This window comes from Anabrus simplex, chromosome 1, assembly GCF_040414725.1.
Source record: "Anabrus simplex isolate iqAnaSimp1 chromosome 1, ASM4041472v1, whole genome shotgun sequence".
NCBI classification, from domain to species: domain Eukaryota; kingdom Metazoa; phylum Arthropoda; class Insecta; order Orthoptera; family Tettigoniidae; genus Anabrus; species Anabrus simplex.
In genome coordinates, this window is record NC_090265.1 from 733,157,370 (window position 1) to 733,183,882 (window position 26,513).

General features: G+C 42.2%; 2 protein-coding genes across 2 annotated transcripts in view; one reads left to right on the forward strand and one right to left on the reverse strand.

Moving 5' to 3' along the window:
- Positions 1-26,513, reverse strand: part of LOC136856859 (zinc finger protein 83) — a 214,685-nt gene that overhangs the window by 154,815 nt on the left and 33,357 nt on the right. The window lies entirely within an intron of this gene.
- The window catches only part of LOC136857447 (zinc finger protein 91), a 117,411-nt gene continuing 97,261 nt past the window's right edge, over positions 6,364-26,513 (forward strand). Inside the window, exon 1 of the mRNA XM_067136117.2 lies at positions 6,364-6,597. The gene's annotated coding sequence lies outside the window, so the exon portion shown is untranslated. The remainder of the gene's footprint in view (positions 6,598-26,513) is intronic.

Consider the following 26,513-nt stretch of genomic DNA (forward strand, 5'->3'; position numbering starts at 1 on the left):
CGTCGTGATGAGGATGAAATGATGATGAAGACAGCACACACACCCAGCCCCCGTGCCATTGGAATTAACCAATTAAGGTTAAAATCCCCGACCCGGCCGGGATTCGAACCCGGGACCCTCTGAACCGAAGGCCAGTACGCTGACCGTTCAGCCAACGAGTCGGACTGTGAGGTGATGTTAAAATATCAATGAAGTTCTCTTATCTCTAACTTGTGGCTAAAACAGAATAGCTTACAGCTGTGTATTAGCCTACCTCTTGCAGAACACAAGGCGCTGAGGGTTCACGTGACGTCATCGACGGCCAAGCGTGGTGGGGAGACCTGCGCGTGATCCCTACCTCTTACTCAAACTACCTTGGGTCTTATAGCGACGATGGACAGGAAAGGGTTATGAGTGGGAAGGAAGCAGCCGTGGCCTTAATTAAGGTACAACCCCAGCATTTGCCTGGTGTGAAAATGGGAAACCACGGAAAATCATCTTCAGGGCTGCTGACAGTGTGGCTCGAACCCACTATCTCCCGAATACTGGACACTGGTCGCACTTAAGCGACTGCAGCTATCGAACTCAGTAAGAAGAAACAACCATACAACAATGAACTAACCTAAAAAGTTTCAATAACCTTACTAAAACGCTTATAAAATATATAACGGTAAACGTAAGAAGACCCTGACCACTACACTATTTACTAGGCCTACGTATCACGAAGACATTTAAATAAATAATTGTTAACCAAGTGGTAACAAAATATTAGAAATAATTCACACCGAAGCGTAATCCACAATCAAAGCTGATGCGCCCAAAGCTGGCACACATAAACAGAGCCACGTGCTGTAAGCAAATACAGTAGAGACAATACGCGACACTTACGGATTTAGTCTTGTTAAAATGGGAGACAATTCGACGGTGGCGCTCCTAGTGACTTGACCTGAAAAGTCGCGCTAAATTCAAATATCAGTGGAAATGCATATTCGAAAGTGGATAAATAAATTACGCCTAGAAAGAAAGTATTATTGGGATATTAACTTCGAAGTTGCTAAAGCAATTCTGGATAAATGAATGAAGAATTATATAAAAGGTTATTATTTAAAGAAGACTGAAATTAGGCATATAAACAAGATGTGAAATGGACTGCTGTAAAATGGGTTGATCTTTCTGTTTTGCTTTAGCATTCCTGCCTGTACTTTTACGGTTAGATTTGTGTTTTTTCTCATTTAAAAACATTTTGTCATCACATTAAGACACTTGTCAATAAAAATATCGGCACATTCCTTACGCACATGATGCAATGAATTAACATTTAAAAGCTGGACAATTTTCCTCTTAACATGAAGTCTACTAACAGAAAGAAAATCTATAAAATCATCATCATCATCATCATCTGTTTACCCTCCAGGTTCGGTTTTTCCCTCGGACTTAGCGAGGGATCCCACCTCTACCGCCTCAAGGGCAGTGTCCTGGAGCTTCAGACTCTTGGTCGGGGATACAACTGGGGAGTGTGACCAGTACCTCGCCCAGGCGGCCTCACCTGCTATGCTGAACAGGGGCCTTGTGGAGGGATGGGAAGATTGGAAGGGATAGGCAAGGAAGAGGGAAGGAAGCGGCCGTGGCCTTAAGTTAGGTACCATCCCGGCATTCGCCTGGAGGAGAAGTGGGAAACCACGGAAAACCACTTCCAGGATGGCTGAGGTGGGAATCGAACCCACCTCTACTCAGTTGACCTCCCGAGGCTGAGTGGACCCCGTTCCAGCCCTCGTACCACTTTTCAAATTTCGTGGCAGAGCCGGGAATCGAACCCGGGCCTCCGGGGGTGGCAGCTAATCACGCTAACCACTACACCACAGAGGCGGACAAATCTATAAAATTCCGGCTTTAATCTGAGAAGAGGGATAAAAGAAAGAAAAGTATGAAAATGTTGTCGATAGTGAAGCTTTGGAGAATATTTACGTACAATTAGAGTAAAAATGTAACATACGGTACCCTTGGCTGTATAGTCGAGGATTTTTAAAGTCCCTGGCCTGGAAATGATCTGAACAGATCTTATAATTCTTATATAAGCGTAATGTCCCTTCTTTCTTTTACACCTTATCCAAATCACTTCTGTGACATTTCAAAACCTACAGATTACACCTACAACACATCGGTATGGAAGGTTAACTGCTGCACTAAACAATAAAATATGCGTGTTATATTTTAAGCCAGTTAAAATATGGGTCGAGCAGGTCAGAAGATTATGAAGTACTGTAAAAATCTCTTTGTCACTGGAAGAATATATATGCAAACACAATAGTACTTACATTTTCTTGTCACGAGGGAGGCGAAAGAAAGACCGCGCTTTCTTCTCTACTTCATAGTTAGTGCAGCCAAACACAGCACATACCTTTCCCCTCATGTTGAGAGGAAATATCAAGGAATGGAACACGCTACTATTTAATTAAGTCAACTCACTAAAAACGCATAAATAACACCAAAAACTTCACACACAAATGCACGTGCTCTTCTGACAGAATCAGCAGTTCTCAGGTCTACCCGCTAGAGAGAGCTCTAATAGCTGTCCCTCGATATCTCGCTGAGTGTCGCGTATTGTCTCTACTGTATTTGCTGTAAGCAAGAGCATAATCGGCAACACGTGGTCGGTCCGAGCCAATAGGATTGCTTCGTTTTACAACATGGCGTCAAACGTCAAGTAAAAAGTAGATCTGGATGAAGGATGAACTTTAAAAGCAGTAATCTGACTGTAGATGGCTCTGTCTGAATCAGAAACCGAAGTCTCCTTCATAAAAAGGATCCTGTCGGTTGGCAACACTGTTATTTTGTGATAACAGCGGCACTATAGGAAGCTGCCCGCTACACTATAATACTCTCTGTGGCTATCGCTTGAAGCCAACGGCCACGCCCCCATGGTTACCAAAACATGGCAATTCTTACGTTGTGGATATATACAATCTCAGATATTTTCTCAGGAGTAGGGAAACTTCGAATCGCTCAATTAAGTAAAATCGTTTTCAAAATAACACGACGATTAACTGTAACAAAATTTTCTGGCAAACGGACGTACTAATGCTTGTTTACTGAGCTCTAAGGAAGCGTTTCTCATGACCCGGCAGCCTTAAATCTACCCTCTACTATCGGTACTATAAACCGAGTATCTTAAAAACAGGAGATCCAAATCTTCACCAGATATCGGTAAAGATAAGGAGAAGGCTATTAATAAGGGCATGCCGCTATCTGAATGCTTTAGGGAAATGCGCAATAAATTACCAAACTGGGCATAGCAACATTGCTTACTACATACTTACTTACTTTGTAGTGGTGGTGGTGGTGGTGGTGGTGGTGGTGGTGGTGGTGATTATTGTTTTAATAGGACGTACAACCATCAAGTAAACCATCCTCTAACACTAAGTGGAAACAATTCAGGACTCAGCTAAGGGCCCCTGGACGCCAACCCACAATCCGAAGTTAAGAGCCCCTTAGGCCCCCTTAATCGCCTTTTACGACACGTGGTGGTGATTATTGCTTTAAGACGGAGCACAGCAAGGCAACCATCTTCTATTAACACGATCACTATCATTATCAGCCATATTGAATCGTTTTTGAAAAGTGTCCTCTTTAAGTCCGTCCCAGATGGAGGGACCTCATGAAAACCTACCTGTTAACACTAATCAGAAAGAAATGATGATATCGGCCAAAGAAAGATAAGGGCCATGTAGGGTGAGAAAATGAAAGACTCCCTAGCACTCGAATCCTCTTTTAGCCTCGGGGTCGGAAAAGAACAAGAGTTGACCATCGAGGTCTTACATGAGATTAAAATTAGCCTGGCACAAGTAAGAGGAAGCAATGCCAGGATTCAGCTAAGGGCACCGTGGTTCCCAACCCATGCTCCCAAATTTAGAGCTCCTGTGGCCTCTTTCAGTCGCCTGTTACGAAAAGCAGGGTATATCGTAGGTGTTGTTCTACTACCTCTACCTCCACAGGGACTTGTACGACAGGCAGGGGATACCGTGGGCCTTATTCTACGTCCTCAACCATAGGGGATAGATATTTTAGAGGTGGTGGTAGTGATTATTGTTTTAAGAGAAAGTACAACCATCCTCGAATAACACTAATTAGGAGAAAACATTGGAAAGGCTCCGACACTTCGAAAAATGAAGGTATCGGCCAAAGGAAGACAAGGACCACGAAGGGCGTGAAAATGAAAAACTCCCTAGGCCTCGAGTGCTCTAATTCTCTAGGCACGAAGGGAATGCTTCAAAAATAGTACGGTAGGTACTGCATTCTCCTTCAAAACAAATTTCTTCATGGACCGGTCAGACAATTCCGGTTTGAAATGTGCTGAACATATTCTGGCGTAAGGATAAAGTATCCAATTTTCCCTTCTAATGGCCTTAATCCACTTTGCTCTCCTGTCTTCATGAACAGGAAACCCCAGGAAAAAATTGACGATAAACAACAAGTCTAACAAAAATTCTTACGAAAAGTGAACGGTGCTTCTGAGACTCCGAAATACTAGCACAATAACAATGGAAGTAATATAATATAGGCTACTGTACTACATATTACAAGCCATACTTAGAATCTTACGTGTGAAATGTTATTCCAGGAATATTTTTAGATTTCCGATTCGTGCAAGCCTCCGTGGCTCAGACGGCAGCGCGTCGGCCTCTCACCGCTGGATACCGTGGTTCAAATCCCGATCACTCCATGTGAGATTTGTGCCTGACAATGCGGAGGAGGGACAGGTTTTTCTCCGGGTACTCCGGTTTTCCCTGTCATCTTTCATTCCAGCAACACTTTTCATTCTCATTTCATACCATTTATCAGTCATTAATAATCATCTTGGGAGTGGCGACCCCATTGGAATAATATCCTGTAACTAGTTCATTCATTACATCCCTGACCCGGTCAAGGACTGGAAAAACAGGTTGCAGATTTTCATTTTTCCGATTCGTGCAACCGTATGCTCAACACGACATTGTAAGAGCTACAACATCAACTAACTATTAGTTTTAGCGTGTCGTACAGTGTTTGCATCTGAAATTTCCCGCAATTACAATTTGCATTCACCGTATTCAGTTCAATGAGTTGTGACAGATTCGACTATCAAAAAATAGCATGCCTTCTCGCGCATATTTATAACCACGCCCTCTATGTAGACCACTGTCATTGGGCTTCACTCTCAGAGCTCCAAGGCATCTCTGTATTTATTCTTTCCTTCTTTCTTTCTTAATTTGCTTACCCTCCAGGGTTGGCTTTTCCCTCGGACTCAGCGAAGGATCCCACCTCTACCGCCTCAAGGGCAGTGTCCTGGAGCTTCAGACTCTGGGTCGGGGGATACAACTGGGGAGGATGACCAGTACCTCGCCCAGGAGGTCTCACCAGGGAAGATTGGGAAGGGATAGACAAGGAAGAGGGAAGGAAGCGGCCGTGGCCCTAAGTTAGGTACCATCCCGGCATTTACCTGGAGGAGAAGTGGTAAACCACGGAAAACCACTTCCAGGATGGCTGAGGTGGGAATCGAACCCAACTCTACTCAGTTGACCCCCCGAGGCTGAGTGAACCACGTTCCAGCCTTCGTACCACTTTTCAAATTTCGTGGCAGAGCCGGGAATCGAACCTGGACCTCCGGGGGTGGCAGCTAATCATGCTAACCACTACACCACAGAGGCGGACTCTGTATTCTTTACTCCCTGAATATAGCGCCTAGTGGACTTCATTTGTCGTGGACTTCATTGAAAAATTCAGAAAGCAATCTCACTTGGAAAAATACGTACAATTGCAGAGATATGCCCCAACATAAGAAACAATGAAGAAAATTAGGGAGAAAGACGGTATAAAAACAAAATCTACTGCAGAAAAGTGGTTTGAATTGTACTGCAATGTTGGAGAGAGTGAATTCTTAATTTTAAGGAATCTCGTGGAGTTCACTCGTGACCTGGCAGAAATGCAATTACGAAAGGGTGTTTGTTTCCCAGCTGAACTCCTTATGAACAAATGAAATCTGTAGAAACTGTGAGAGCTATGCTGATTGTTAAAACCTTTTCTCAATATGGACTGTGTGGCATTTCATAAATTTGTATTAATAATTTCTTTACTGAAAAATTACATCCATCTGGGTACTATCTGTGCATTCATAGGGTAAGATTAATGCTTTCTTTCCGTTTAAAGGTTTATGTATCGGTTCATTCAAACTGAAAGTGTTTTCAATACGTATACACACCGGAACTTAAAGACGTTTGTTATGGTGGCAACGTTGCTTCAGTGGTGCATATCACTGAACTCTTTTTCTTATTATTCAGTAGGCCGTAATCATGTGAGCGGCAGCAGTCGCAAGCGAGACCTCAGACTTGTCCTTGGTGAGAGTGTCTCACTCGCCGCTTGGAACGCTAGTAGTGGCGAGCGCGTTAGCTGTATGCAGGTCAGCAAGCTGTTATCGAGCGTTGTGAGCTTCTGTTCTATCCTCTTTGGTTGTGAATGAGGTTCTTACTTCTTGTTGTAATATGGATAGAACTAAGTGAAAATACGTTGTGTAGTGCAAGTGAAGTGTTTTAACACACGAAGACTCTGTCAGCCTCGAGAGATCTACATGGAAAAATACAAGAGGTAAGATATTATTTGTGTTACAGTAACTTACCTCAAGTTGAGACTTCAACATCCTGAAGTGGGACAAAAATCTCATTCGTTAGTGTGATGCAAGGTTCTTGGAACCAGCTGTTGTTTCTTGTCAAAACATCCTTATCTATTACAGAGAGGAAGTTAAAAAAAACGTGATTTTCTTTGAAAAGGCTGGTTTTAAGACCACTCTTACGTAATATAAAGTTTTTATATATTCCTATTTATTTACCGCAAATCATACAGATTTTATCGATGGTCTAGTGGAAAAAAAAGGCAAGTCCCTTGTATATTAGATGCTTCACAGATTCATTAAGTTAATATTCACAGCAATTACATTATTATGTAGTTGGTCTTCCGTCAATTTTCCTATTCGCTGATGGAAGGCAAGGTTGTACCCAGGGTTGGTGGGAGGGGTTACAGATGTAACACCTGTAGGGAGAAAGACTGTATAAAAACAAAATCTAATGCAGAAAAGTGGTTTGAATATTGTACAACAATGTTGGAGAGAATGAATTCTTAAATTTAAGGAATGTTGTGGAGTTCATTCGTGACCTGGCAGAAATGCAATTACGAAAGGGTAAAACCCCCCACCCCCCGCGAAAAGAAACTTGACCACCTCAGCCCCGCCCCCCCCCCCCCCCCCGAAAAAAAAAACCTTGACAACTTTAAACAGGGTTTTCGAAATTTAACCTATAATTACTTCGCCGTCGTTCAAAGTTTCTCTATTAAGGTAGTTAACATTTTTATTGAAAACATTTTGGTTAGGTATGTGGACTGTTGGTTTTTAACAAATCATGCACCATAATTCAGTTAGACTAAGTCTATTAATGTCTACCTTTCTTTTTGCTTGGTCATTTCATTAGCGTCGTGTAAATACAAGGGTGGATGTTGGCATATTTATAATGTTTTGCTTGTTTCAAGATAAAATTTGCCCATAAGAAATAAAGACGATTTGTTATATTTGAAACCGAATGGCAGAGGTTTTATGGTACATATAAATGCACACATAAAATAAGCTGATATTCTTGACATACATAATTGCATTTTTTATTATTTGGTATAGAACAACAGATAATGCTGTAGGTATATTGATATTCATATGGGTACAACAATGCAAATAAATTAATTTCATTTGCCGCCGTAAATCTTTGCAATGCATTGTTGTTGACAAGACATTTAGTATGTTTACATGCATTGATCCGAGTACACTTATACCGTATTGAAAACACCAAGTAAACGGGGACTCAGTTCGGATTGAGTCTCAAGGTCGATACGGTAAAATCTGGGATCGTATCGTACTCGGTTCGAATTCAGTTCTATGTAAACGCGGATCGCACTGAGATCGTATTAAAAAGACTGCACACACTCTCCATATTTGTTCTGACGAAATCATCATCAAAGTTATGTCGCAATAACAAATAGGCCATAATAAGCCAGTAAATATACTTACATATTTACCTGTTTAAATGATCAGCAACTGCAATCATGTTATAAGACGGCCAGCCCTGCGATTAACAAAATCACTATAACCTTCTGTTGGGGGTGAAATTGGAATTGCGTTCCATCTATTGAACCGATTACCGGTACATTTGGAATACCACACATACTTTTAAAACTGAAAGTTGTCTCCCGGGCTTCTACTGCATTTGGCGTTTTTAAATTCTAAAAGGTGATATCGATTTTACTACATTTTGCATCGTCCGTATACGTCGATGTTGCCTGGCGGATTCAATACGATAATCAAATAGCCTACTTACCAAATGTAAACGGGGATTGTATTCAATACGGTAAGTGTACTCAAATCGATCTCAAATCACCATGTAAACGTACTAATTATTAACATCAAAACAAATTTAGGACTGCCATCAACTGTATCACGACTGGAGGAAAGAGGAATTATTTTGCCCTGCTTTTCTTTTTCTACTGCTTTTCCGACATTTGTGGGGTCGCGGGTGCAAACTGTGCCGCACATGTGGATTTGGCCATGTTTTACGGCCGGATATCCTTCCTGGCGCCAACCCTATATGGAGGGATATAATCACTCCCTCGTGTTTCTGCGGTGTTTGGTAGTGTAGTATGTTGTATGAATATGAAGACGAATTGGTTGGGGCAAACACAAACACCCAGTCCCCGGGTCAGAAGAATTAATCAGACGTGATTAAAATCCCCGACCCTGCCGGGAATCGAACCCGGGACCCTCTGAACCGAAGGCCTCAACGCTGATCATTCAGCCAATGAGTCGTTTTGTCCACTACTTTTGATGTCTGTAAACTGGCTGTGACGGAAATTACACCAGGGGAAGTAGGAATAGGTAAAATAGCTTCCAAGAAATCCAGGGCTGGAATTTCTACGTGAAGTTGGTAGTATTCTGAAAGATGAAAATTATCGCGACATTTCTGGTTTTTCAGCTTTAGAGATCACTGCAATGAAGTTTGCTCCTGTAACTTCGTGTGAAGTAGAAAAACATTCTCAAAATCGAATCAAGAAGACGGGCTGACAGCCGTACAAGCGGCTCTTTGGCCGAGTGAAACGGAGAAATGTTTGAGATGAAATCAAACATTCTCACGGATAAAAGAAAATTTCTGTTGCCTGACTGCCAGTTAACATTAATAGCTATAGTGTGAATATAAATAACAATAATAAACGTTATTGCAGTATATATGTATTTACTTGAGTTAAGTGTTATAGGATGTATATTTTTAACAGATTTCTGATAGTTAAATTTATTTATTTAATTCCCTTTACACATCAGGGTTAGTTTTCCCCTCAGACTCAGGGAGGGATCCCACCTCTACCGTCTCTAAGATAGTCCTAGAATGTGAAACATTTGGTCGGAGTTAAATTGGGGGAGGAGGACCAGTACCTCTCCCAGGTGGCCTCACGTGGTATGTTGCACAAGGACCTTGTGAGGGATGGGAGGATTGAAAGGGATAAGCAAGGACTACAGTTTAAATGAGCTAAATAATAATTAGTTATTTAAATATTCACCCTTTATTACCATATTTTTTGTATAAGAGCAAAAGTAATTATTTCCCATTTTAAAAAGTACATATTAAGGTGTGTATTCATACTAAGATCTCAAGAGGTATGGACATATTATCCTATACAACTCTTCTTAGGCGATCCACACGGCCAGCCATGCCATGTGAATTTATTGGAATATCTCTGAGGATCTTTAATGCAGTGGTTTCCCGTTGCCTTCTGCATCCCAATGCCGTTGACCAAATTGGTTAGCCGCCCGCATATAAAATATAATTTTTATATGCAGTCGTTACCCCCCTCTCTACTGTGATAATCGGTCCCTTCATTCGTTAGCCGTCTGCATATAAAATATAATTTTTATATGCAGTCGTTGCCCCCTCTCTACCGTGGGGAGGCGAATGTCAGGATTTCACCGTCATTGAAACAAGGACCAAATAGCATTTCCTTGTTTCTCTGGTTCTTTAGATAGGATCCTATACAACACCATGTCGAAAAGCAACATTAGGCAGGTAGTTACGGCAAAAAATAAAAATAATAAAAATTAAAGAATCATCTGTTCTCTGTGGTATAGTGGTTAGTGTGATTAGCTGCCGCCCCCTGAGGCCCGGGTTCGATTCCTGGCTCTGCCACGATATTTGAGAAGTGGTACGAGGAGTGGAGTGGGGTCCACTCAGCCCCGGGAGGTCAGCTGAGTAGAGGGGGGTTGATTCTCACCTCAGCCATCCTGGAAGTGGTTTTCCGCGGTTTCCCACTTCTCCTCCAGGCAAATGCCGGGATGGTACCTAACTTAAGGTCACGGCCGCTTCCTTCCCTGTTCGTTGTTTTATCTCTTCAAACCTTCCCAGAATAAAATATCCATACCTCTTGAGATTTTAGTATGAATACACACGCTAATAAGTATTTTTAATGGGAAAGAATTATACTTTTGCTCCTATACAAAATATATTGGTAAGAAATGAATATTTAAATTAATCAATATTATTATTTAACAGATTTCAATCCTTCCATGCCCCACAAGGTTCTTGTTCAACATAGCACGTGAGACCGCCTGGGTGAGGTACTGGTCCTGCTCCCCATTTGTATCATCCCTCGACCAAATGTCACCCGCTCCGGAACACTGCCCTTGAGCCGGTAGAGATGGGATCCCTCGCTGAGTCCGAGGGAAAAGCCAAGCCTGGACAGTAAACTGATTTAGCATTCTTTACCCAGTAATACATTTTTAGTAAACATATTGTCGGACTCGTTGGCTGAACGGTCAGCGTACTGGCCTTCGGTTCAGAGGGTCCCGGGTTCGATTCCCGGCCGGGTCGGGGATTTTAACCTTAATTGGTTAATTCCAATGGCACGGGGGCTGGGTGTATGGGTTGTTTTCATTTCATCCTCGGCATGACGCTCAGGTCGCCTACGGGTGTCAAATATAAAGACCTGCACCTGGCGAGCCGAACCCGTTCTGGGATATCCCAGCACTAAAAGCCATACGCCATTTCATTTTCAGTAAACATATTTATGTTGGGCTGAGTAGTTCAGGCAGTAGAGCTCTGGCCTTCTGAGCCCAACCTGGCATAGTTCCGTTGTATATCAAGGTGTTCGAATATCCTGGGGATATAATTCCAGCACCTCAGCTTTTTCGGTAACCAGAACTATATACAGTAGTTAGTGGGACAGAACCGATAACACTTTCCCCCCCCCCCCCCGTCTACGATTTGCTTTTACGTCGCACCGACACAGATAGCTCTTATGGCGACGATGGGATAGGAAAGGGGTAGTAGTGGGAAGGAAGCGGCCGTGGCCTTAATTATCTTACAGCCCCCCCTGCATTTGTCTGGTGTCAAAATGCGAAACCACGGAAAACCATGTTCACCCACTATACCCGAATTTAAGCTCACAGCTGCGCGACCCTTACCGCACGACCAACTCACTCGGTCATTATTTTATTGCCGAAGACAAGATTTTCATTACTGTGCCGTGTGTGTGCATCTTGCTTTTGTGCAAATTATCTGTTGACATACCGCACAAGACGAATAAATACAATTTTCCCACTGCTTCACTGGGTGAAACTGAATCCTTCCCGGCGTTCATTGAGCTTGTTATGTAAGTAGGTTGATGCAGTAAAACGCGTGTCAGTTGACCACCTTTTGTTCCGTTCAGAACTGGTCAACATATTTTTCAATAATAATAATAATAACAACAATGCCACGGCTAAATGGTTAGCGTGCTGGCCTTTGGTTCACGGCGGGGTCAAGCATTTTAACCTTCATTGGTTAGTTCCTATGTTTCGGGGACTGAGAATTTGTGTCGTGTTCATCGTTAGAATTCATCTTATTTGGGGACTGGGCATTAGTGCCGTGTTCATCATTAGAATTAATCTTATTTGGCGGCCGGGCATTACTGCCGTGTTCATCACTATAATTCATCTTCGGAGGCTGGTCATTAGTGCCGTGTTCATCATTAGAATTTTATTCGGGGACTGGGCATTAGTGCCGTGTTCATCATTAGAATTCATCTTAATATGAGTTAGACGCGTAGGTGTCCTATATGGCGCCAACACTATGTCCGCCTGTGTGATTTAATGGTGATTAGCTGCCCCCACCCCACCCTCTGCGGTACGAGGACTGGAACGGGGTCCACCAGTGTCGCCAACTGTACATCCTAAAATATCGCTAAATTCATTGATGAAAGTCTCTAAAAATAGCCAAATTTTTGTCAAAGTCGCCAAGAAAAGTCGCTAACATAAAATTACCAGTAAACATGAATAAAATGGAAATACCTATGCAGAAAAATTATTCCGTCTTCATCGTCTTCCATTTCCTCCTCAGCAAACGATGTAGCCTGTGAAGTGGAAGGTTGCTGAGCTGTTGATGGAACAGGTAATAGTTCAGCCGTTCCTATCTTCCTGACGAGCTTCTCTGGGATTTCGTAGCAATGGCAGGTTTTTCCTAGGCACTTAAGCGCATTCCTGATTTGCAAAATGGATGCTGCTGTTTCGACTTTCATTCTGTTTCACACTTTAGATTTCACAATACCAAGTGTACTAAAGAGCCTTTCTACTTCGGCATTTGAATGCGGGAGAGCCAAAATTTCCATAACAAAAGTAGCTAGTTCCTTGAAGGGATTTTGTCCTGCCGAATCACTATACTGCAACACCTCTACCCAGAAATCTGTGGTATTTGAAACTTGACTCCACTTTATTGCGTTTAAATTACGCCACTGATTCTCAATGTGATCTATATCTGAAACAATACAACCCATATCTTCCGCTAACTCAAATATTGGGTTTTTGACAGCATTCAGACAGTTTATAATAGAAAGGAGAGCCATTTTTCTTAGGTTTTGAAAATTGTTCGGCAGCCTATTTTTTAGTTCTGTAATTAGATTTTTTGTGAAGTTAATACAGCGGCCCCTAACCACTTCTACCTTTTCTACTGATAGAGTGTCCGCCAGTTTTTCGAACTCATAACCCAGATAGGGTTTGGGGTCCACGTAACTATCAATCTCATTTGATGGAGAAAACAGATCAAATCGAGCAGTTGGGTTAAGGATTTTCCTTCCTAAAAACTGTATAAGATTCATGACATCATCAAGTAAACGAGTGGGGTCTGCATTTTCAGATTCAAATACTTGAATTGCTTTTTGGACCTCATGCAGAATACTTTTTAGATAAGTCATGAACAATCTGTTTGATTAATCAGAGTACATTTGGAATAACATCTCTGATGTATAACACTTTTCTTGTGTCCTTACTATATCGAAGTGTAATTTGAGCTCATCCCACTGTTCAACAATTCGCCGAACAGCAGGTTCAATGGATAACCACCTTGTTTCACAAACTTTTAAAAGTTTGAGAGGCTCTTCACTATTTATTGCATTGTAAATTTGCTTGTAAATGCCCTGTCTCTTGCTGGAATGAGCAAACCAAAGGTAACTTTCACGGACAATGAAGTCAACAATACGTGGCAAAGTGTCCTCCGTAGCATGAGAAACAGCTAGCTGTATGGAATAACACACGCACCTAATCATTTTCAAATGAGGAATATTAAGCTCTTTTTTCATAAGTTCATATACCCCATTGTTCAGCCCAGTGTTCACGGAAGCGTTGTCTACACCTATACCTAATAAATTAGCAGGCTTCATCTGCAGTTGCTGTAAGAGTATTCCTATTGCGTTAACAATAGCTGGTGCTGTGCCATTTGGCAAGTCTACCAAACCTAAAAATCTTGATACGGTACTATCCTTTTCATATTGACGCTGAAGTAACGAATTATGACACCCAACAACTTAGTAACGGATATATCTGTCGCCTCATCTATTATTAAACTGTAACCCTGATCGCCAATATCAGAAACCATGTCCTCAACAAAATATGGTGCTAGTACATGTTTTATTACTTCAGTACATTTTGTTCTGTGTAAACGGAGATCTGCTGCTTTAGAACTATCGCCAAAATTTTTAACACACAGTTCTGACAAGTGATCTACAGTCAACAATGAGCAGTGTTCTGCAATAAACAATGTTTCTTTAAATCATTATATTTAGCATACAGTTCTGTTTTTTTTTTTTTTTTTTTTTTTTTTTTGCTAGGGGCTTTACGTCGCACCGATTCAGATAGGTCTTATGGCGACGAGTTCTGTTTTATAGTAGATGCAGCAGGCTTTGGACTTATCAGAATCTACCGGTCTTAACCATTTAAACTGATGTTCCCAGTCTTTACGGTAGTTTTGTTGATACTTTGGCTTACCCATGGTGTTGAACAAAAAACAAAAACACAGTTCACAAACAAGAAAATATGAAAATGAATATTTGTAATCGCACGTGTAAATTTGCGTAAATACACGTAACAAAGCATGAATGACTTCAAGAATAAACACAGATCACAACATAACTTATTATTGCACTGATAGCTGCGAAGAGATCGATTCATTTTCTTAGCGCGCGCGCCCGAATCACCTCCGTCCGCTGCGTAACTAAGAGACAAAAAATAAAAAATCGAATGACTGACTAATCTACTGCGTTAATACTGTATTAACTCCCAGCGCCTACGCATGATGTCATCCAGCAGATAAGAAGAGGCATTTCCGAATGATGTCATGATGTGATTATAAAATCACATGAAATGATATACAAGGAAGTCCAGATTAAAAAATAACCGGTCAGAAACATTCACGTACTGAACTGCAGTTTATACCGTTAAATTGATAATTTTACTGCTATGAAATTCACCAGTTTTCCCTCTAAAGTGCTTGAATAATCCCCAGAAAAGTCGCTAATCGGAAAAATAAAATTTTGTCGCTAACAAGGTTCCCGAATCCCCTAGATTTAGCGACTTGTCGCTGGAGTTGGCAACACTGGGGTCCACTCAGCCCCCGAAGGTCAGTTGAGTAGAGGGGGTTCGACTCCCACCTCGGCCATCCTCGAAGTGGTTTCCGTCGTTTCCCACTTCTCCAGGTAAATGCCGGGGCGGTACCTTACTTAAGACCACGGCCGCTTCCTCCTCTTCCTTGTCTGTCTCTTCCAATCTTACCATTCCCCACAAGGCCCCTGTTCAGCATAGCAGGTGAGGACGCCTGGGCGAGGTACTGGTCCTCCACCCCAGTTTTATCGCTGACCGTATCTCTCACGTTCCAGCACACTGACATTGAGGTGGTAGAGGTGGGATCCCTCGTTGAGTCCGGCGAAAACCAATCCTGTAGGATAAACGGACTGATTAATTACCTTGTGAAATAAAGGAAATGGCTTTTAGTGCTAGGAGTGTCCTAGGACATGTTCGGCTCGCCAGGTGCAGGTCTTTTGATTTGACATCTGTAGGCGACCTGCGCGTCGTGGTGAGGATGAAATGAAGATGAAGACGTCACATACACCCAGCCCCCGGGCCAGCGGAATTAATCAATGATGGTTAAAATTCCCGACCCTGCCGGGAATCGAACCCGGGACCCATGTGACCAAAGGCCAGCACGCTAACCATTTAGCCATGGAGCCAGACATTAAATAAATAAATAAATGCAGTGTACTGTACTGTGTCATGTCCAGGGACACGAACCTTCATCAAGTAGCAGCACATAAGTAATACATAGTGATTATTTTGGTAACTCAATCCATTGGCCTTGCTGTCGGAGCAGCCATGTGTTGGGGGTGATATAGAATGACAGTTAAAAACAGAGTTGTGTGAGGTCAAGAGGTCTCACGAGGAAGTCGATACGGACAAATCTAAAAAGTCACGTCCTGTCGTCTGGGGATGGCAAGAAAAGGGGGTAGTTTGAAGGATACCATACTTAAAATTAATGGGCGACCCAATTAAGTGAAACGGGACGCAGTGTCATGTTTATGATGACAAGTATTAGAAATGGGGGAGTTATTTTATGAGCATAGGTTTAAGGGCGAGAAGTCAAGTTCATGTTAATAAATATTGCCACGTGCATAGTGTGGGATTTGAGATACATGGGGGAGGTGGTAGCACCAATAGTAAGCCAGTAAGGCTTTATCTGAGAGGAGGGGAGACCCTCATATCATATTGCTAGTCCCTTTAAATACGTATGTAATTGAAGGAACAAGCGTCTTATTGCATTAGTCTTCGCTTTGGGAGCCTTGCCTTCCGCTCACGTTAGAGGGTTGCGATCAATTCTCCAAGCGGTCTCGCTACTTAGAATATTTCTTAGTAGATCAGGTTGAACGGTGGTGCTAACACTTGGTATTCACCATTCATACTTTGATTCTCGACTTAAGCCCGAGTTCTTCTGGGTTTTATCGTAGTTGGCAACTTAAAGCTTGAGGAATCTCTGTGAGATTTCACGATACTCTGTTTTTAACATCGCTTAGCATTTCAGTGGGACTCTAATGCTTTAGAGTCCACTTGCATTTACTTGGAGTAGCCGTTCTGAGGAAGGCTAGTTCCAGTACGTCACAATACGTGACCGACTTCAATTGTACGTGTATATTCTTTGTACATCATCTGTCAATATACGCACATATATAGGAAATCATATGAGTTTCAACTCTTAACAACCAACTTACCTAACGCCTATAAATTACCATCTTATATCCCTTTCGTTTTTAGTACTGTTGTTAGCCATCAGGTGATTCCACTCACCGCTCGGCGTCTCACCTGTTGGCCGGGATACGACAACTGTAAGTCTGGAGTTCTTCTATAATACGCACTGTATTTATGAAATTACAGTACAGTAGGCCTATTTATTTTGAAAAAAATAATATGCGTTTGTTTCCTGATCATATTCGATTTAAGCATCTTCATTAAAAGTCTGTACAATTAATACAATCCTCTTGCAGCATTTATATAGTTTGCATTGAATATCCACAGCCTGTTTCCTGTCATTCGACCGGATCAGGAATGGGATAGAAGTTGTGCCAGCTGTCGAAGCCTCTCGTACTCCTCTGGGGCAGTGATTAATGACTGACAGATGAAATGAAATGCTATTGGAGAGTGTTGCTGGAATGAAAGATGACAGAGAAAACCGGAGTACCCGGAGAACAACCTGTCCCCCCTCAGCTTTGTCCAGCACAAATCTCACATGAAGTGACCGGGATTTGAGCGACAGAACCCAGCGGTGAGAGGTCGGTGCGCTGCCAATTGATCCCCCGAGGCTCTTGTATTATTTGCATTACAATATTTAATTAATTGGCGAGCATATTTCAAGACCTCACTGTTTTGGAACCGGATCATGTACAATTTAAGTAAAGAGTCAACAGAGTGTTGACCCCAGTCAGTCATCTTTCATATTGTGTTACAGAAGAAGTGAATAGCTGGCCAGGCAACAAGTGTGGTGAGTAGTTTTAAAGATGCTGGAATTTGTCCCGATTCTGTTATAAAGGTAGGGTCGGTCGACATATGTTAATAGACTATAATAGCTACAGTACTTTAAACCGGTCCGTGACCTTGGTCGTACTGACCAGCTGGAGTGTGTTCGGGGGGCGGGCGTTTGTTTGTGGTTGCATCGGTGTTCGCGGTTCTACAGAGCCTGATCATTCCGCTAACTCGTCTCAAACTAGGGTTTTTTTTCTAACTCGTGACCGGCTTACCGTCTTCTTTAGTCGGTAGCTGCATATTGTTTTGAAGTATTTCTTTGCGAGTTAATTATCTCGAATTACAATGTGATTTTTGATGACAATAGCCAGTTCTGGGAAGAATTTTTTGAAATGTACCGGGCGATTCTTTTTTGTTTGTGGGATATAAAATCAAGAAGGTATTCAGAACGTAACCTCGGAAACAGTGCCTAGGAATCACTTGTTAAATAGTGCAAAGAAATTTAGCCCAATGCTTATATATATTTAAGTTTGTTGATGGCATCCTTTTGTCGCCAGTACTGTATTACTGTTCCTGATTATTCGAATATTCTATTCTATTCGTGGTACGACGCGGCTTTTCGGAAGGTTTCGCTGCTAGATAACGAGCAAAAGCAGTCATAAAGGCGGTGAACGTGACGAAATACTCCAGTGAACTGCTGGAAGAGATTCCTACGGCTTGGAACGAGTATATTCAGTACGTGTAGTATAGTAATACAGTGCATATACCACGTTTATTAATTAGAAGAATATGCAATGCTTAAACAGGGTTTATTCAATGTATAACTATACAAGTGTTAAACAATTGTATAAGGGTTTTTTTTATTAGTAAGGCTGATATATAGGGCCTAAATTCCGAGCAGAAATGCGTATTTATTAACTTCAGTAACTTTTTCATTTTTTCGCCATATTTTAATTTTAGGTCTCCTTTTTTCTATTTCGCCATTTTCAGCAATTCGTTTTTTCTTTGTTCTGCGTTATTATCTAATCATTCTCATAAATTTACTTAGAGTAATCAACTTTTAATAACTGGGACAACTGAAACATCGAAAGATTCAGTACTGTTTGAAAACTGTGAAATAAATGAACCTTCTACCACACTTACCCGTACTTTTTTTAAAATAATCCACATCCCTAGAGAATGACCACATATCGCTTTTAATCCGGATGGGCTCGCGATGAGAGTGGAAGGTATTATCACTGTAGTAGGTACACATTCTCATTGAAGTCATGTTGTTTAAGTGCTCGAGTACTAACAAACTTACTTGGTTTCGTTTCACGCTGTGCGAGTTTTATTTGTTCGTGTGTGAGTCATTTCAAGTGATGGAATGCAAAGATAAAGAAAGTTTCAGCTGTCCATTGAAGAAAGATATTTCACAATTCGGCGAGTTCTACAGATGGTCAGATTACCTTTCTGAGAAATACAGTGAAGTGGAAGGGGCGGCAAATATGAGATTTATCATTTAACAACATGCTGGTCGTCATAAACGCACAGTATCAGAAATATCAGTGGATTACATAGGACTACAGGTGCTCAGTTATTTTGCTTGTAAGAACTACATTAAAATGGAAAGGACTGAAGTATTATTCTCTCAGGCGCTTCCATTATTATTATTATTATTATTATTATTATTATTATTATTATTATTATTATTATTTGATGACATAAATTTATTTACAAATCCCAAGACCGAGCAAGTGGTGCCGTGGTTTGGGGCACGTAGCAGTCAACTTGTATTCGGGAGATAGTGGGTTCGAACCCCACTGTCGGCAGCCCTGAAGATGGTTTTCCGTGGTTTCCCATTTTCACACCAGGCTGTACCTACATTAAGGTCACGAACGCTTCCTTCCCAGTCCTAACTCTGTCGTATCCTATCGTCGCCATAAGACCTATGAGTGTCGTGCGATGTAAAGCAAAATCTTAGAAAAAATAAAGTACAAAGTTACAATGAACGCATTACACTTGTACTGTCAACAAACTAATTAACATATTTTGTAGACTTTCGTAGTAAAATATAACACACATAATCAGTGAGTAATAAGATTAGGTACACAACTGTCCAAATCGAAAACTATCAGAATGTCTATGTTCATAGCCAAGTCGTCGTGGGGCAAGATGGTGGTATAGCCGCTACACATCAACTTATTCTTAAGATTTTGTTTACACCCCTCGGGAATATAGTTTTACTCAATGCTGTATCAAGGTCTTGTCTCATAAGAGACTGGGCGAGTTGGCCGTGCGGTTAGGGGCGCGCAGTTGAACCTTGCATCCGGGAGATAGTGGCTTCAAATCCCACCGTCGGCAGCCCTGAAGGTGGTTTTCCGTGGTTTCCCATTTTCACACCAGGCTGTACCTACATGAAGGCTTCGGCCACTCCTAGCCCTTTCCTATCCCACTGTTGCCGTAGGACCTATCTGTGTCGGTGCGACGTAAAGCAAACAATAAAAAGAATAGTGTTAAAGAGACTTGGGAGGCGGATTAGAAAAGATCGGTGAAGTACTGAGTGCTGAGTGTGTGGAATGTAGAAATGAAATGGCGTATAGCTTTTAGTGCCGGGAGTGTCCGAGGACATGTTCAGCTCATCAGGTGCAGGTCTTTTGATTTGACGGCCGTTGGCAACCTGCGCGTCGTGATGAGGATGCCATTTTGATAAAGACTGCACATACACCCAGCCCCAGTGCCAGCGGAATTAACCAGTGATGGTTAAAATTCCCGACCCTACCGGGAATCGAACCCTGTGACCAAAGGCCAGCCATGAAGTTGGACGGGGAATGTGGAGAACGTCTTTGACTGGTGGAGCGGGAAGGAACGCGGTGAGAGACGAGTGAGACAAGATGTTCCGGTCGGTAATGCCCAGATTCCGTAGAGGGAACTAAAGTCAGCTGCCTGGCGCCTGATGCGCAGTGGCGACACATTTATTGCCCTAAGCACCTGCTGCATAGACTTCATTACGAGTTAAAGGTAATGTGGATAATGTTCATATTTACTATTTTGGGTAAATATATATTTTCTTTGATATTATGGGGTCATTTTTGAGGATTTTTAGGTCTTATTTTGGCATTCATCGTGTTATCAAAATCCCGCCCCTCATGCTAACAGTCCAGCCAGTCGGGTTCTGAGTTGGGCTATATTTGGCGGACCGTCTCGACTAGGAATGGCCCCCTCAGGCACACGGATGGTTGTGACATCACAATACAAAGAGAGACTGGAAAGGTAACCTTGCTGTGTTGTGGGGAATTCCTGTACAAGACGGCACAAAATGTTCAACAATTAGTGTTGCAGTAGACAAGTTAAACATAGAAGAAAAGTGTATACAATATTATCAAGTTGTGGTCCAGATTAAAGTTAGACAGGCGGGCGGTCAACTTCCATATCGTCGCTTAAGAAACCCAAGTCTATCACTACTACTAAAATGTTTTCAGTCCTGCGCGCGGCTGTGAGCTTGCATCCAGGAGATAGTAGGTTCGAATCCCACTATCGGCAGCCCTGAAAATGGTTTTCCGTGGTTTCCCATTTTCACACCAGGCAAATGCTGGGGCTGTACCTTAAGGCCACGGCCGCTTCCTTCCAACTCCTAGGTCTTTCCTATCCCATCGTCGCCATAAGACCTATCTGTGTCGGTGCGACGTAAAGCCCCTAGCAAAAAAAAAAAAAAAAAAGTTTTCAGTCCTCCCCTACGATGCGCCGGTAAGCCAGACCGTAATAAACGGCGACGGACTGTCACTCCTGAGAGTGTACGATGTGTTACCCTGTTCCACTGTTGCGCCAGAGCCGAGGAGGTCGCAGATCGGCCCTTTAGTGCCATTCGAATGAGGTGTCGATCATCTCGGGGGGTGGTCTGGGTGGTACAACCAGGCCAATCTAGTCGTGTTCAACGGCCTTCTGTGAACCATTCTGTACACACCCGTTGCATTGCCGACACACTTCGTCCCACACGAAGAGCAATTTCCCGGATGGATGCATCACGTTCTCTCATGCCAACAATGCGCCCTCTTTCAAACTCACTCATTTGACGTTACGGTTCTCGCATACGTCTGTGAGGCATCCTGCATGTCTGCTCGAGTCACACTGATCCATTACCTTCGGTTTATAGCGACTACGAGAGCCGCCGCCGGCATATTTTACCAGTCGTGGTGGTGCGCCGAGATATCGATGTGGACCCTGAACCTGAGGGCCTACATGGTTCAAATGCTAATCATTTCTTCAGAACATATTAATGCACATGTCCTGTGAATATGAACTTCCTATCCCTAGTCTTTCAAGGTGTTCTGGTATTCATGACATGCGTGTATATCACGTAGCCAGTTCTTTAGGGACTATATTCGCGTAACGTTCTTTTCATAAACAATATGTCAGATAATACATTTACTATTTAACAAACTAGTTTATTACTGAAATATGTGTTTCCTTTAAGGCCTGAGTGTGCAGTTCCAAAGTTTGTTTTTAAAAGGAGTAGCCTATTATGTGTGTATTTCGAAAAAAAAAAAAAAAACGCCAAGCCCCATGGCACTACAGCCCTTGAAGGACCTTGGCCTACCAAGTGACCGCTGCTCAGCGCAAAGGCCTGCAGATTACGAGGTGTCGTGTGGTCGGCACAACGGATCCTCTCGGCCGTTATTCTTGGTTTTCTAGACCGGGGCTGCTATCTCACCGTCAGATAGCTCCTCAATTCTAATCACGTAGGCTGAGTGGACCTCGAACCAGCCCTCAGGTCCAGGTAAAAATACCTGGCCTGGCCGGGAATCGAACCCGGGGCCTCCGGGTAAGAGGCAGGAACGCTACCCCTACACCACGGGGCTGGCGTCTGTATTCCGAGGCCATTTGAATTACAACAGTACACATGTTCCTTTCTTGACAGTGTATTTTTACAATACAGTGTATATTTCGAGTTGTCGTGCATTTAAAACACAAAAGTCCTGCAGAACTCATGTGGTGATATACAACTTTGTTTGAGGGCAGGCTTTATTTATATAAATATATAAAATAACATGTCCTGACTGACTGGTTCATCATCGCCGAGCCAAAACTACTGGACATAAAAACATGAAATTTTGGGGATACATTTATATTACAGTGTACATGCTCACTGAGGGAGGATTTTCGGATATTCTATTGCTATGGGGTGAAAAGAGGAATGAAATTTTAAAATGAGGATATCTGTATCTCATAGGCCTACACTTAACAGTTTAAAGATGTGAACATTGGTATTTGGAACCTCTTTTAAAAATATTTTTTTTTTTGTTTTCGGAAAATCCAATAAGTGAAAAACGGTTTGAATCCTTTTTATGAGGATACTTATATCTCAAAAACTGAAGACGTTACAAACGTGAAATTGGTACATGGAATCTCCATTACTAATAAAGAAACATGTATTTTTTTTTGTTTTCGAAAAATCTACTTAAGGGGGTGAAGATAAGTGAAAAAGGGGTTGAATTTTTAAAATGAGTAGGTATACACTCAACTCTCGGTTTACCGTAATCGGATCATCCGCGTTGCGGCTTAACCGCGATATCAAAAACGCTAAGAATGCACGAGTGTTAGGAGTTACAGTAATACAGAATTACAAATGGTCGAAACAATATTGCCAGGACGATGCTCTCGTCACCGAAAAACTTATATTGAGAAACTTGAGAAGCAAAATAAAGAAAGTGTTTCAAGACACAAAAGCTGAAAACCATGACTGATTATTTTCAGAAACAGTAAAGTTAGGTAGTCTGAATATTTTTCTTTTGTCTTATTAGTTTCAACGAAACGTGCTGTTTTTCCCATTTATTAATTGTGCTAAATGCTACGTATTGGGTACGTTAATAACAAACAATACAGTAGTCTCACTTTAATTGTACTTTCAGTACGACTGTTCTATTTTTAAATGTTGGGGGGTTAACCGCGATTTTACTTATCCGGGAAGCCTTAACCCTACATTGTCCCGGTTAATCGAGAGTTGAGAGTATTTCAAAAACTTTAACAAGTTACATAGTAAAATTGGTACAGTATTTGGACTCTCCTTTACAAATAAGGAAAGCATTTTTTTTGCTATCGGAAAATCCAGTTAAGTTGGGGGGAGGGGTAGAAGTGAAAATGGTGTCCATTTTAAAATGAATATATGTCAAGAACTTCACATGTTACAGACGTAAACATTGGTATTTGGAATCTCCTTTAAAAATTAAGAAACAAGTTTATTTTTGTTTTCGGCTTGAGAGAAGACTTTTTCTCACTTGTACATTTCTATGTAGCTTGGTCATCTTAGCCCCAAAAGGGAATAGGTACCACATATGTGGTTTACAAAAAAGTTCCGGGGAAATGAAGCTCAATTTTTCGGCGAGATTTTATACTTCAGGGAATTTCACATGTCTTAGTACAGGACCGAGGAACGACTCCACGCGAGCGTAACCGCGGGTAACTGCTAGTACACCATTTAAATTCCATGTCTGATCATTAGAAATCGAGCCTAACCATCGTCGACTTGGTTTCCCTCTACTTCTCTTACCCATCATGACCCAATAATGGATTATCCTTGGTAAACGACCCTTCTTCATTCGTCTCACATGACGTGATTTATGCACACCGCTTCATTCATAAGAGTTCATTCCTAACATAGCTTTAATAATTACAATAGAATATACAGTCGAACCTCCACATCTCGAATCTCCATTACGCGAATTTTCAGTATTTCGAAGTAACTTAACTTAAATTTCCCGGCCGTTTGTCTTATTCTTCACGTGTATTGCACGTGTATTGCTCGAAATTCGATTACACGAATTTCCTGATTATTTTTTAAGCAAAAAATAGTCTGCAATTCGAATTTTGTGCAACATTAACTGTGCAGTAAGGCATTTGTGGTTTGTGAAGAACAATCAACAAGTAAATAAAGGTTTACTTCTAATGATCGGAAAATCGGCGAAGCCTCGCTGCGTGTGAATTAATTACCGGTCAAGTACGAAAGCAACCCCCGAAGTCGCGAATGACAAGCTCTATTTATTAATCTCGGCTACGTGGTATTGACGAGAAGTTTCAACGTGAAGGGAGGAAAGGTTAACAATAACAAACAGAAGAGTAACATTTTTTTTTTCCAAATGTGTTAACAGAGGTTCTTGTTTCACCGATGTTCTTGTTCTTGTTTCACTACTGTATATATTGTATCCATCCTGTCTTCTAAAAAGTTACTATAATAAGGGTTATAATTAAAGTGGTGCCGTAAAATAGTTTGTATATTTTTAAATACTGTTAAAAATGATGTATTCAATATAAACCTATATATATATATGATTCAATTATGTGCTATGCATGTTTGAAAGCGGTATTCTCTATATCTCGAGATTTCGATAACTCAAAAATTTAGCTTCCGAGGTGATTCGAGATATCGAGGTTCTACTGTATTTATTTTGTTAGTGATTTAACCTCGCAATGACACATTGAAGGTTTGCCTGGCGTGAACATGGGAAACCACGGAAAACGATCTTCAGGACTGCCGACGGAGGATTCGATCCCACCATCTCCCGAATGCAAGCTCACAGCTACTCTATCCTAACCGCGCGACCAACTCTCTCGGTACAATGAATTAGACAGAGAAATGGCATGTTACTGCGAGCACATACAGACTTAATGCGAGCTGAGAGCTCCAACTCCTCTCGGTTCCCAATTTCGACGATGGGGCAGTGATAAAATTGTCCTCCTTGGATTTGTTCGCATCGTGCTTTGTTGTCTGCAATAAATACTCTTTGGCCTGCATCAGTTGTTTATACTGTTGCTATCGGTTGTAATGTTAAACTTTGACTTAATGCTCAGTTGGCCGTTAGTAAAATGAAACGTCAGCGAGGACGATTAGAATATTGTAAGGGAATGTAAGATTTTTTTTGTTGATATGAATGAACGAGGCAGACTGATCATACTGGCTTTTTTCGCTTCGTTTTGGCCTACTAGGGACCACGGGGCCCGTCTAAACTCTTAGCTATGGTCTTTCGCTTTTTTCCTGGCACCCTCTGCGGGTGGGGGACGCACATGTAGAATATACCCGCGGTATCCCCTGCCTGTCGTAAGAGGCGACAAAAACGGGCGACCTAGGCGCGGACATGGATTGCGGTTTGGTACAATGTGTTGGACCTCCTGTGGATGGGAGAGGCTGAATACATCCACAGGTAATCCCTGCCTGTCGTAGAAGGCGACTAAAAGGGTCATGTGGCCAAGGTCCCCTATTTATTTTTTTATTGTTTTTTTCGAGAGTCAGTTGTAGACCATTCCAAAATTCTTGATGTGCGTGCTGCTCGGCGATGGAGCTCCTACGTGTGCGACTACGCTCGAAAGCCCGTGTCAGTAACCACCTAGGAAGCTGGTTTTTTTTTTTTTTTTTTTTTTTTTTTGCTATTGACTTTACGTCGCATTGACACAGATAGGTCTTACGGCGACGATGGGAGAGTAAAGGGCTAGAACTGGGAAGGAAGCGGCCGTGGCCTTAATTAATTAAGGTACAGCCCCAGCATTTCCCTGTTGTGAAGATGGGAAACCACGGAAAACCATCTTCAGGGCTGCCGACAGTGGGGTTCGAACCCACCGTCTCCCGAATGCTGGATACTGGCCGCACTTAAGCGACTGCAGCTATCGAGCTCGGTCACCCAGGAAGCGGCGGGTGGGAGTGTCATGAACTCGGGCAGTAGTATCCGCCTGATAACACAGGTCCCCGCACAGCCGAACGCTAGAAGGACATATTCATTATTTTTATTTATTTTTCCCAATTTTTAGTGCTCTGTACACGCTATGGGGTACATGCTATTGTGGGTGACTGCAGGAAGGGAGTCCTCGTGCTCATTGCCTCAGTCCTCCCGTATTAGGCATCGTCCAACATCGGACCCCGGGCAATACAGACCAGGTGAGTATTGCCTTGGCTGCTTGGTTCGGCTACAGAGACCCCTGATCGGAGTGGGTGGCATTTGGGGAGGATGATTTCGGGCATGGCGTCGAAATCACTTACGCCTGCCACCGCGGGTAGTTCGCTACCTAAGTCTTTAACTTTTCATTCCCTAAAGGGGTCAACCCCTTGGGAACAAGCGGAGCGTATTAGTCTGGGTTCCAGCTTCCCTAGGTTCCTGGTTGCTACCAGAACCGATGGGCACGATTTCAAGCTGGTGAAGTCGAT